This window comes from Hirundo rustica, chromosome 4 (genome assembly GCF_015227805.2).
Source record: "Hirundo rustica isolate bHirRus1 chromosome 4, bHirRus1.pri.v3, whole genome shotgun sequence".
In the NCBI taxonomy this organism is placed as follows: Eukaryota; Metazoa; Chordata; class Aves; order Passeriformes; family Hirundinidae; genus Hirundo; species Hirundo rustica.
The window spans coordinates 19,192,492-19,206,251 of NC_053453.1; the positions used below are offsets into that span (position 1 = coordinate 19,192,492).

The window sequence follows — 13,760 nt, forward strand, 5'->3', positions numbered from 1 at the left end:
ACGCCAAAGAGTAGTGCAGAGTTCATGTTTCCGTCATCTCCTACTTCCCCTTTCCTCTAACACTGAGGTTCACTTCTTCCCTGTCAGCTCTGCACAGCCACTGGGTGCAGTACTGATCCTTGTCAATTCTCTCAAAATTTAGGGCCTTGAATAAATACATGCAACAGCTTTTGGCATACAATTATTTTTGTTTATTTATTTATTGGTAATAATATAAAGAACCTCCTTTCAATCACCATGCAGAATCAGTGAAGCACAACCAATGTTTCATTTATAATCAGTGCGAAAATACGTGACTAATATATAAGAATAATGAAGAAAAAAGAGCCTATATTCCTGATGATCTTATTATGACAAAAAGAAAATATGTGAACTCAACCAAGGAAAATGTGAGAGGGGGGAAAGTTGCACTACAGTGATGTGGGTGTCTGTTACATTGCACTCATTGTATAGAAGTATTTCCACTCAGTCACATACTATTTTAAGAATCTGCCACATTCACAGTATCATCTCTTTTCTCTTCAGTTTTTAGAAGATTCATAAATGTCTTTACTTCTGGTTATTTTCTTTTTTACTCTGAAGTTTTATTGTGAATTTCACAGGGGATCCTAAATCAGGAATAATAATTAATATATATTTACTGAGATATCACATTTGATTCCTTAAGAGCATCAGCCCAAAACATTTCCATGCTGCAACTTGTGTGAATATTTTGTTACTGATTGTAGCAAATGGTTGTCACAATACTTCATCCACAAAAATGCATGCCAGTGGTTTCTTTCCCTGCTCAAAGAGTGAATACATATTCTCTCAGCTTGTTTCCCTGTTTCTGAGTCAAAATTCTGAGGAAGTTTACTCACAGTTAACTTTGTCAAATCACTTCCAACAAGACTTGGCACCGCTTCCTATTCATTAGTACAGATGCAACTAATCATTAATTTTACCACTTTACTTGGAGCAAATGTATACTTATTTCCAAAAATAACAATGAATTTCAAGGATTCACATTACAGAGAATACAGTCAGTTCTAAAATAGGATCACAACTTACTCAAGAATTTTCATGTTTAATGACCTACTCAGATGCACATGTTGTGCTTCCTTCCATTCATTCATGTTGTCATTAATAAAAGGCATTGCCCTCCTATCAGTGTAGTTTTTTTCACATTCTTTCAGAGGAATTTCTGTCTGGTACTGTATTTCTGTTCTGTACTGTATTTCTATTTTCTTTTTTCATATTTTTTTTTTCATATTTTCTTTTTTCTTTTCTGTCAAGTAGCATATTCTAAGGCATCATAACAGAACTAATAAGAGCTTTGTAACATGAACTCACAGACACCATTTGAAAACATTTAGTCCCAGACTAGACAGTTATTCACAGAATCACATTAGTTCAAAATGGGGAAAACTTTAAAAATCCCTTACAAGTAAAATCAAGCAACCTTCTCAATTCTGTCTATAAATCAACCAATCTCCTAACATTCAAGAGAAAATTATGGACTGCAGGACAAATAAATCCTAGTGTTTTCACAGTATGACTACCTTCCCACAAAAAGATTTTGAAGTGAAGTCTTCACAGAGTTGCATTTTTAGTGGAGCCTCTATCCTGTGCAATGTTATACAATGAAGAAGTTCTTATAGTTTACACTTTACTTTTTTTCTTGGTCTCCCAGTTGCTGCTACTGACACAGATTGGAGAAAAAAAAAATTGTCTATAATAATTTCATAATGTATGATTTTTAGGACACATAGGCTTGTATCAAGATTTACACCAATTTTAACTATTTAGTCAGTTCCATCAGAACTCCACCTCTTTTCTTCCTATTTTTCTCTCCCCATGCACTCTTATGAGGCACAAATTTAATGTAAATAACAGGAACACTAATGTACCTGTGAGGATGCAACAGTAGATAAATTTCTGCTCAATATGTATTTTCTGTTAACAGTTTGAAAAGTAAACATAAGTTCATCAGCTCTTTATAGCACATAGAGTTAAAGGGTCTGTGCATCTGCAACATCAGTGATGAACTAGGGCCCATGAATGCTTTCTTTGTGCTAGTAATAAATCTGCTATATAAGCTGTTGCAAAGCTCAATTAAGACAAAATATTCTTTTAAGACCTGAAACTTGTCCATCCTCCCCCTCCTCCAACTTTAATCTGACAAGAAAACTCATAAGTTTCATGATATAGATCTGAGATCTTTGAGTGATTACTGCCACCTAGTTAGTTCTCAATGCAATTAATTACATACAATTAGTATAAGTGAAGGGCCAAGCGCTCAGTTGATGTATCTGACAGGAGATAATAAAGAATGGTTAGAACATCCAGTCACTTTTCCCACAGGAAAAGAATTACTTTCTGACATAAATATTTTGTTGTGTTCATCTAATCTTCTTTTATAGGCCCCAGCAGGCATATTGACAGGGATGGTTCTCCCTCAAATCAACACACACTCTTGCCTAGGGTACTCTCACATGTATGCTGAGCTTTCCCTCTGTAATACAGCACTTTTCAAAGCATTCTTGCTCTGTGTTATATGTACAGCCTCTGAATTCACGAAGAAAACAAAGAAAAAAGCCCTCTGTTAAATGCTGAGAATAGAGACAGATTGTACCTGTATGGCCCAAATGCGAAAGGAAATCATAAGGGGTAAGACAAGGATATCTCATGATAAGAGTGTGGTTGCTCTGTAACTTTATCTCCTTGATTAGAGTAGAAGCAAAACTTTGTCCTTAGTGTCACATCCCACCACTCAAAACTTACTTTTAATACACGTTTCTTTCTACCCCAATTTTTAACAATTCTGGTGCACACCTCCTTCTGAGAAGCCACAGCAGCAAGAGGAGAGAGCAAGCCTGTGGTGCCTGTCTCAATTTTGTGAGGTCTTCAGTGACAGTAAACTGAAATTCTGTGAAAAGAAATTAGTCCATGACCTCTGCTTCTCTCTGTCTCAGCAGTATAGCCCAAGGTGTCTGAGAGGGACCAAGGGTCATTTGGCCAAAGCCCTAAACTTCTAAAAGAGTACTTTGAACACAGAGCATGGGTGGGAAGGAACAAGCTCTTTCCCACTAGAATTCAGTTTGTTTGGAACAGCGCCTCTGTCATCCCATTAAAAGTAAATAAACTATGCAGACTATCTGCCTTGCCCCCAGATCTTTTAGTCATGCCAAAAACGGCTTGTGTGCAACCAGCTCCACTTTGTCAGGTCCTGGAAAGGAGAGAAAGCTCTCAGAAGGACTGATGAGAGCTCTGTATGCTAATTGCCTATCTGACTGGAGAAGAATGCAGTAAAAAAATTATTATGAAGGACAACAATGAAAAATTAGTTGCTTTGTCTAAATGCTTCCAGTTGTTGATAAATGCTCACTGTTTACAGTGTCCAATTTTTTTTTAGCCTGCAGCTGCAGAGCCAGAGTTCCTCATTCCTTGCCATGACTGTTGATCTGACTGTCTGCCAGATAATCACCAGTTCCTGCTCTGCTCTTTGCTTCAGTTATATTTTTTTAGGAGCATTTTTTCTCCTTTTCTTGAACCTGATGATCTCACACCGGAAATTCAGCTTTTCTTTTTCCCAAAGAAGAGGGTCTTTTGTGATGGCAACAGAGCACTCTTACAATCAGCTGGGAGTTTTCCTTACTTAGGCAAGAAAAAAAAATAAGGTCAAGAATTGACAGAGTTCCAGCAGTGCTTAAACTCCAGCAGCACAAAAAAGCTATTTAAGGAGCAACAAAACACTAAAGACACATTTACTCTGAGGTAATGGTGACATAATTTTTTGGAGAATAATTCCCAGTTATTTTAACCTATTTTTGCTTGCTGTATTCAGGACAAAAATGTGAATAGGATATAGATGTAAATTTTACATGGAGACAGTGTGTCTCACAAATCAGTGTAGAAACATTCAGCACAAAAATGTCTCTTTACCTTGACAATAAAGGCCAGTTTGATGGTTTATTTTCCCTATTCCTACAATGAGCCCATTGAAAAACCTTCATCATTTTTATTCTGCTTCAATGCCTTACAGTTTTCTTTCCCTTGTAAAGGAAATAAAGTTACTGAAGGCAGTTTAGAGACTCTGAATGAGATCTTGTTTTGAAGTTTCATAATGATTTCATGAATTTATTTTGTACTGCAAATTACAGTCTCTTGATTGCTAACATGAGACTTTCAGGTTTTTATTAGGATGTCTGTGGCAAAGAGACTGGCCAAATTTACTTTAGCCTTGATTCAGGTTTCAGCAGTGCCCTTACTTTATAAGTAAAAGATTTCTTTGTGATCAGAATATCTTTACCTTGCTAATCTAATTCTGTACTCCCATTTTTCATTTCCCAGTTGACTGCTCCATGTCCTCCTGCACAGATATTCTTGGAGAGGAGCTAGTGTATATAATATTATGGGAAAGAAAACCTGCTTTTCACCACCATTTTGCCCTTTAGAAAGTCTTTTCAGTGCAGTTCCTAGAAACCAAGTGTTGCATAAAGCAGTGGAAATGGTCCAGTTAATTCATTATGCCACTCCCCGCGCTATTGTATGCCTGGGAAGAGCATGCGACCCATTTCCCAGATGTCACAAGGAAAAGGTAAACCAAGGCTTCCAAAGTGCTGTACGAGAATTTCTGAATTACTCTTGTGACCCATTTGTTGTTAGAGTGATCTGAAATTTTCCTGTGTGGAAGGCAGAATATGGAAATGAAGCTCAAATTTATCTCAGATATCTTTAACTTTTGGAAAACTTTTTGCATCAGCTAATTCAGCCATAGAGATGATGAAGAATCAAGGTGTAGGATTGGGATGGAGGGAGGGAAAGGGAGATGGTGGAGGTGGAGATAGAGATGTAGATGGATAGAGATCAATATCTGTATAGACAGACAGCTGTAGAGCTATAGATCTACAGTCAGTGGAGCTGAGTTGTTCACATCCTGAGAACATTTCACCGTATTCAAACACATACTTTCAAATGAGATGAATGGTCCCCTGCTCTATCTTTAGGGATCATAGTTCAGACAGAATGATTCACTTTAGTTGTCTAATACAGGGACAGAGAAAGTTGGGTGACAGGTATCACAAGATCCTGGACATGGACCGTTATTACAGAGCAGAGATACTGGGGTTAATTTGCTGTTGTGCAAAAAAGCACCTTTTGTGAGCCCATCACCTGCGCAAGGTTTGCAGTCCTTGCCAGGACCTGCTCTGCAGGTGAGGACATAAGGACAGGAGCCTTAGAGAGCTGGGAGCAGGAACATTCTAGCAGGTTTGTTGCAATATAGAGGATAAACAAACACCAGCTGAACACAGCTTTAGATGGCATAGAGCTCTTATACCATAATTAAACACTTCCTATTGGAGAGCCTGGGCAGCTCAGTTCTTCAATGGTGAAACCATTTGAATTATAAAGACAATAATGAAACTCTTCTCCTCAGGTTCAGGATGAGGTGTTGATTATACATGTCAGATTCCACTACTTATTCCTGAATTTATTCATTTGAGTCTCCCTGTCCTGTATCCATCTTTGAAGAATATGGTGTACATGAACAGAAATGTCTCTCTTCCACTCTTCTTGTTTCCTTCTTTTCACATGAAAATAAATGAAGCTTTGAATGGAGAAACATCTGCATTACCCTTCAAAAACATCAAAAAAGAAAAGTCCAAGATTTTCAGTGAATGTAGTATTTCTTGACAATTCTCATAATTAGCAGCATCTATGCTTCTTTTAAAGGAACACAATGACTCCAGACATTCTCAGTTACAGCAGGCTCTAATTTGAATCGTAACAATTGGAAGTGTCCGCTGGGTAGATCATCTTGTCCTTTTTGCTAATACATTATTGTTTCCTCTGATATTTTCCTCAGTGTTTCATCCAGTTTAATTTTGCCACTCTTCTGGAAAGAATATGTCATTACCAAATAGGACTATTGTTAGTAAATGCAACATTTACTCAGTCCCCATTTCCGTATGTTCCGTGGAATCCCATTTTTTTCAAAAGCAGTTATATTTCTCAATACCACCTACATCAAATCTTCCTTCCTCCTCAGGAAACCATCAGTATTTTGCATGTTTTTTAGAACTTGAGACAAATGCTTGTTGGTTTGGCAAATTTGGGCTGGAACTGTCATGCAATGTTCTTGTAAATGTTCAGGTTTGAATACCATCCCCTCATTATGCCAAATATCATCCCTCATTATTTCAGCACATTTGGCCCTAAATTCCAGACATTCAAGAAAGAATTAAAATTAAAGAATTGAAGAAAATACTTGGTCCATAGTTTGGCAAAATATCACATTTATTTTTAAATTAATAAGCTGAAAATGGAGATGATAGTTCTTGGTTATTAATGTTCATTACACAATTAGAACATTTACTCTAAAAAAGTAACATTATTCAGTTCTCTCTTATTTTTTTTTTCCCAATAATAATTAATTAATTAGACTTCAGTGTTTTGTATAATCTAGGAGATGTATTTGAATCATCCTAGATATTTGTTTGAAAAACCAAAGCCATATTGGTCTCCCAGTGCATGAATAAGACAAAACCACAGTCTTCCAATGAGAACAATAATCATAATCCTTTTATGATTCACATTTGCAAAATAAAACTAAGTAAATTGTGAGGATGCAAAAAATAAAAATAAAAAATAAAAATCAAGCAAGATCTGCTCCATCTATTTTCCACTATTTTTTTCCTAAAGAAACAATCTTGATGTGATTTGTGTTCTTTGTGCAGATATCTGTCCAATTGTTTGCAGTGACTTTTGAAAACACTGGACAATTCTAGTCCAGTTTGACAGCAGGATAAAGGTAACAAAGTCACACTTCAAAAAAATTGTGGAAATTAACTAAATATGGGAAATAAAGGCCAATTTCAGCTCTTACTGAGGAAAGGTAAAATAAGCTTGCTTATCACACATTTTGTTTGCCACCAATCAGCTGTTTAATCAGCTAATGCACAGCTTGGATGAGCCTGGAGGTTAGAGGAGCTAAGAGAGGATAATATAGGAACATAATAGGATTTTGAGTAGTTCAGTACCAGTACAGAAATTTAAAGCATACAGATCAATAGGAAACCGCAGTTCTTTAGGTTGACTTCTTACAGAAAAAAATATTTCTCCCTAAATCAGCAAGCCAGTTAATCTTTTTTTGCTTCTGTTTCTTTTCTCTTTCATTTCCCAGTGCATTCTGCTAATAAAGCCGTGAGAGGTGTACATCAGAGTCCAGAAGGAGCTACCTAATAAATACATAAAACCTCTACAAACGTGATATTTGATCTAGACAGCTGATAATTGCCCTTAGCATAATTTGTTGTTGTTGTTTTTTTTGGGGGGGTTGTTTGTTTTGTTTTTTTCAGTGCTTCAACTAATACAGAATCAAGGTTTGAACATTAAGCAGATGAGTAGTTTTTTTTACATTTAGAATAAATAACAATTAGGCAAAAATTCATGCATGATTTGCTAATGGTAATCCAACAGATGCTATTTTAATTTGCATTCTACTAGTTAATTTTAATCATTTTATGCTATTCTTATGATGGACAATATGAAAAGAACCTGTAGGAAAGAAGACTGGCTAACTTGTTCCTGGCTCGTGACACATTCGTTTCGTAACCATGAACAACTTATTTTACCTTTGTTTCCCATTCTAGTCTTCACCAATATTGTTTGCCCATGAAAGCTGCTAAAAAGAGAAATGTTCCACTAAACATTTGTATCTAATATAACTGAAAGAATAAGGCTTTTACTTCTGTTATAATGCTGTTTATCTTTGTTGCTATTATTACACAACTAATGCAACTACTGTAAAAAACCTCCTACAGCTCCATTTTGCTACTGTGGCAATGTATATACAGGTAATTCCTTCCTGATGAAAAATTACCATTGACTTCTACCTCTACTGTCTTTCATATTACAGAAAGAAAATGACGAAGTTTGGTGTCTTTTTATGCACATGAAAGACCCTTTCATTTTAGATTGTTTTATAGCAAGGGAAACTTACTCTTCTTGACAATGATGACAAAGCCATCCAAGATTGAATATCCATGATTAGACATAAAACAGGATCTAAGTAACTCTAGAAATCATACAAACTATTGAAACATGAGAGTTCTGATTTTTAGTTGACTATAATTTGTAAAACAATTCCTTGTAAAAATTCATTAAAACTCAGTTGTCTTAATCACTGGTCTTGAATCCCTTGCCATTTAATTGTGATTTTTTTTACCTATTTGGCCCAATCAATAATTTTATCAAATATATAATTATACCCAGTAGCTGAAAATATCAACGCTAAGACATTTAAACACAAATGTTCCTTTAAAGCAATACTGTTCATAATTTTGGATTAATATCACTGTTGCACAAAGAATGTGCATAGTGAAATCATAGTGAACCAGTTAGTAAATAATCTTCAGCTAAGGTTTTTGTTTGCTTGCTTGCTTGCTTGTTTTAATATGTGGGTTTCAAAGATCCAAACTAAACTTACGTAAAATGTTGCTGACATGAGTTAGATACTTTGCAGGATTTTCAAAGACCTTTGAGATATGATCGACTAAGGAACACTGTGCACCATGCACTTAGAGCATTACCCCAGATTTTAAATCCACAGATCACTGATCAGGTGCTGTTAAACTTGGAAGGCATTTAATTTTCACAGCTGTTTAAATGCCAAGTGTTGTCTCATTCCCATTCTGCCTGGGCCCCAGACACAGGCCAAATGCTGCCAAAGCTTTTCCTGTCAACACAAAATAGTGAGAAAAGAGAACTACCATCTTTCCAAAATGAGCTGCCAGTAGACTGGCAGTGACCTGACAAGAGTGCAGACAGCCTTAACCTCTGTTACTGTTGGAGTCCAAGGCATTCCTTTGGTTGCCCTGGAGGGTCAGGGACCTGGGCAGGGGGGTCTGGGACCCCAGCCCAGACCCCAGAGAGACACTGGCTTTGATTTCTGTCCATGGGGAAAAACTTCCTACACTGAGAGAAGGTTTACAGGCCACAAGAATGTGAAAAAATAGTAGTTTAGCTTATCACAGGGTGAGAAAATAGTAATTTTAGGTTCCTAGCATTGAAGTGAATGGGGACAAGATGGAGAATCTGGGGCATTGCCTCCTTCTTCTTCTCCTTCTTCTTCCCTCACTCCATTGCTGCATTGACGTGGCACAAAGTAGTTAGTGAGGATTGTGTCAGAGTAGAGATGACCTTTTTAGTAATAGTGATAGACATTGGTAAGAAATAGTAAACAAGAAATACGTAGTAATTAGTATAAAAGATAAGGACAGCCCAGCTCGGGGGGAGACGTGAGGAATCCATGCAGCTGCGAACATCTTGTCGGACTCCGAGAAAATTGTAAGATAAGAAACAATAAACGAAGTATGCAACATTGAAAAATCTAAACCTGAGAACTCTATCTCTTCCTTCAGCTTGGCTCGGAGCTGTGCAGGGGAGCCAAGGACCCTGAAACCACCTCAATGTTGGGGAAAGCCCCCGACATGTTACTTCATGCCCAAGCATTGAGTTTAGACACTGAAGTGTTCTTGTTAATGTGACTAACCCAAAAGATGCACATTTTTGAAAATCACCCTGCTCTTTATGGTAAGCAGATGCACAAGGATGCCTTTGAAAATCCTGTCCTGTGAGTTCACTCTCTCTCCCTCCTCTCCCTCTTCTTCTCCTAGTTATGATATACTTCATTTCTACTTTTTTTTCCCTGTGCTGCAAACACGTCACTCAGGTTTTTCTGAGTTTTTTAAAGCCTTTTGATTGTTCATAAGATGGAGTCAGTCTTTTTAGCTTCTGTACAATATTAGGAGCAGTTTTTGCCTTTTCTCACACATGTAACATAAACAAATCCTTTGTTTTTCATTCCCTGACCTTTGTTTACATATTTCTAACCTGAAAACAATTGTAACTGACAGTTGGTCTGGCCATTCGGCTGGGAGGTGATAACCCCAGAAGCCAATCCACAGCCAGACCCACAAATGTATAAAAAGTAAGAAAGGCAGAGAGGCTCTTGGCTTTGGCTCAGCCTTGGGCTCTCTCAGAGGAACATCTCTGCCCTGCAGATCTCTTGTCTCCGTGTGGTTGTTTTGCGTGTTGCGATCACACAGACATTTGTCAATTTTCTTTTCCTTATTTCAGAGGCCTTTCTACATCTTCTAACTCATCCAGTTAGCTAAGGAGCCAAAAATACCCAGACAGCCATTGCCATCAAAGATGAAGTACCCACTTAGTGGTGTTCTAGGCTTCTCTATCAAAACTGAAGGTATTTAGTCCTTGATCTAAAATGACATGATACCATGGACTTCAATGACGCTACATATCTTTGCACCAGCTGAAGAAATACTTTAAAATTCAATCGCTCATTACAAGGACTCATGACACAAAGGCATATTTTAGGTTTTAAAAGTCACACATTTTTTTAAGGCAGCTGATCAATGATTTACAGCAATGGAATTAATTGCTCTCATTCTTTTCACTTATGTAAGTACCAAACAATTTGTATTATTGATCCAAGAATTGTTACGGTGATTCCTTCAATGATTTGTTAGATTATGTGTTCCAGTGGCTATCTATTCTAGTGATAATTGTTAGCACAGCCTTTTTCCCCAATGTTCATTTCATACTGCAATGATTACTGTTGTGAGCGTCAAATTGGTTAACAGGTTCTATAGACACAATTCAATTTTTTTTCAAATGAGGCAACATGAAATCACACTTTTTTCTATTCAAACTATTTTTATATGTTTTATTAGTTGTAGTGTCATCAGTTTCTTTCACAGAATGACATATAAAAGGATCTTGCACACTCATGAGCTATGAGGACATCTATGATGCTGAAGAAATCCCACTGCTGGGATCACACCACCTGTCAGACCCACCTCCATGGGCTTTCTCACAATGCAGGGAAGAATGGGTGCAGTTACACCCTTCTCACTGCTGGTTTTCTCATCTTATAGGGGACTGGAATTTGAAAAATATAATTTTATCCCAAATGAAAGATACTAATTAGTGATTACAGTACTATCCTTATAGGTAGGGTTAAGAGTAGGTTACTTACTGTAGCATGATGCTGACCAGGAAACAGATCCTTTCATTAGTAGGGAACGAAAGAAAAAAATATTTTGTGTATGTGTTTAAGGACGGCGGCCCTAGAAGCAAAAGCACCACAGAAAATTTTTAGTGCTTTTTCTGTGTCTTTTCATCTTCCCCCAAGCCATGAGAATTCTGACACACCTGCAGCATGTTTTCATGGCTGGTTTTACTCTCGGCTTCCAGGTCGGTGCGAAATTTAATAAACTGCTTTGTGTATGTTTATATTTTGAAATGTGCCTAACTCACAATGACATCCATGTAATTTAGGAATGTAATAACTTCTTTGCTGCATTGATTTTGAAGGTCAAAGAGCCACTGATGCCAGTTGGAGTTATTCTGATTCAGCTTGAGTTTTAGGGTTGTGTTCAGGTCAGGTTTTATTTTATCTGATCCAATTCACCTACTAGCCCCGCTGCAGATATAATTTCAGGAAGACAGGACTGTGTTTTTACAGATCAAAGACAGCTAGAAGAAAATCAGAGAACCAGGGAATGGAAAGCACAGGAAGGAATAGACTCTTCTTGCTGACACAATTAAATAGAAGACAGTTATTGAACCATTTAATGTGTCTCACCTCTCTACATGAAAAAGCCATAAATTATGTAAGGAGAGGGACTACTTTTCTTTACAGTGCCTGCACAATGGTGTGTGTTGAAAATGATGTACACAAGTCCCCATCTGTGAATAAAGGTTTAGTTAGACGCTAACTTCATGAACAAAGAGCATAAAAAAATTAAATCGTGAAAGAAAAAAAATCATAGGAAACAAAACTCAGGTCTCTATGGGTTTATTCAAAAACAAGAGGCAACGCTGATAATTTTTAATACTTTTCAACTAAATAGTAATGACAGAATTTTGTATTAATTTATTGGAGTTTAAAATCCAGTTCCCAATCTCTTTGATTTCCTCTGAACAGTACTCATTCCAAGCTGTACCAACATATGTTTAGTGTGAGCCAGAACTGGGTGGCTGGTGCTGTGAAGTTCTTCTGTACAGCCATTTTTTATCAAAGCTTTCAAAAACATCTTTTGAAAACACATCCAGAATACATACTTGAAAATAAAGTTGTGCAAAAAAGTTTTAAAAGTTCATATTAGAGAGTTAGTTATATATCGCCCCAAAACTTTGCTTTCTAAGGTGATGAAAAAGCTCTGTAGCTCTAAGCACACTCCTTGCAACCATCATTTTCCGTTTCAGATCTAGCACCGTAGGAGATGGGTCACCCACTTGACCACTAAACTGAATCAAATGACAGTTACTGTTCTGTAGTTGGGACAGTGTGAAGATTTCTGCAGCATAGAGTAATTATGGGTACAGGACATCAAAGAGAAGCTCTTCCTAGAACTTAACACTACTTCCTGTGTTCACAGCCTCTTACTCCTTATATGCACAGCCCTGGGGAGCAGCCAAGTCTCTAGGAATTCTAGCAGAAACTTTCCTTACCAATACCCCTGTGATACCAGGATTTTATGTCTTATAATCATGCATTATCCAAAGCACATCAAAACGGCATTTCCATCCTTTTTACAGCTTAAAATGGGCACATTTGTCCATCAGCCCAATCACTACTCCGTAAAATAAATCCTATGAAATATGCTGGTGCCTCTCCACCACATCCTAGAAGAGTACTGAAGACAGCATACCTGGATTTCCATGCATGAATGCATGTCTCTATCGCAGTGGGAGTCAGGGAAGCAACACACAGCCGAAGGGCATTAGCAACAGCCCAATTTACGAGGCCCTCTTCTCCCGGTACCGGTGAGACGGCAGGGGCGGTGCAGTCAATCCTCATTGGCCGAGCCAGCTGCCACCCGGCCAAGCAGCCAATAGCAGCCTGACCTCCAACGGCCCGGGCCTGCTCGCCAACCGGCCTTACTGGTTGAGTTACATAATTAAAGTAATTATATAATCAATCAAATTTCAGTTGAAAGATTGTAATTGAGTATAACTGTGGGGCCTACAGGCCAGCTGCAGGCCTCCAAATGTCCCTTCAGTCGTGGTGAGGGTCCTCTGACCCTCATCAGCCATATGCTTTTTATTCTGTCTATGGTCCAAAACTTCCAGATCTCAAACTCAAATCACTTCACAGACTTCTGTGGACAACTTTCTGATAGAGAAGGGAAAAAAGAACAAGAGCAAATATTTTTATTAGAATCTGCTATGCACAGACTGAAAAAAAGAGTATCTGTGAGGTCTGTGGTTGCTCTCTGAGATCTGGGTGCCTTTAGTATGGGAAGAGGATAATTACAAGCTGATAACTGGCTAAGTGTTTTCAGATGATGCTTGTGATGAAAAGAAAGCTCAAATGCCGGAGAAGTGAGATGACTGTTAGTTCAGAAAATGGGAATCTTCCAAAGATGCTGGCAAAGGGTCACCTGACCTTGCAGACACCTACTACATTAATCCTGTAAATCTGCTTGCAGCAAGTATAGCAAGCCCATCACCACCAATTTGCTAATATTTGCAACATCTACTGACCTTCCCCAGCACCATGAGAGTCCTTGGAATAGAATTTATCCGGGCTCTTTACAATCTCCTAATCTTTCAAGTCCGTAAGAAAATTTATTGAGCCACTCACCCTGAATTTCCTCCTAGCACCATGGAGTGGGTGGTGCTAGTCTACAGTACACTGCAAAAAGTAAGCCTGACAATAGAGCTCGAGGAGCTATCAACATCTGTAACAC

At 37.8% G+C, this 13,760-nt stretch overlaps 1 long non-coding RNA gene across 1 annotated transcript; it reads right to left on the reverse strand.

Moving 5' to 3' along the window:
- Positions 1-5,569: 5,569 nt before the first annotated feature.
- On the reverse strand, positions 5,570-12,932 carry LOC120752252 (uncharacterized). Its single transcript, XR_005700648.2, has 3 exons — positions 12,720-12,932; positions 11,042-11,132; positions 5,570-6,197 (listed from the first exon to the last, which is right to left on the reverse strand). It is a non-coding gene; the product is annotated as an uncharacterized LOC120752252 (long non-coding RNA).
- Between the last annotated feature and the right edge of the window lie 828 nt (positions 12,933-13,760).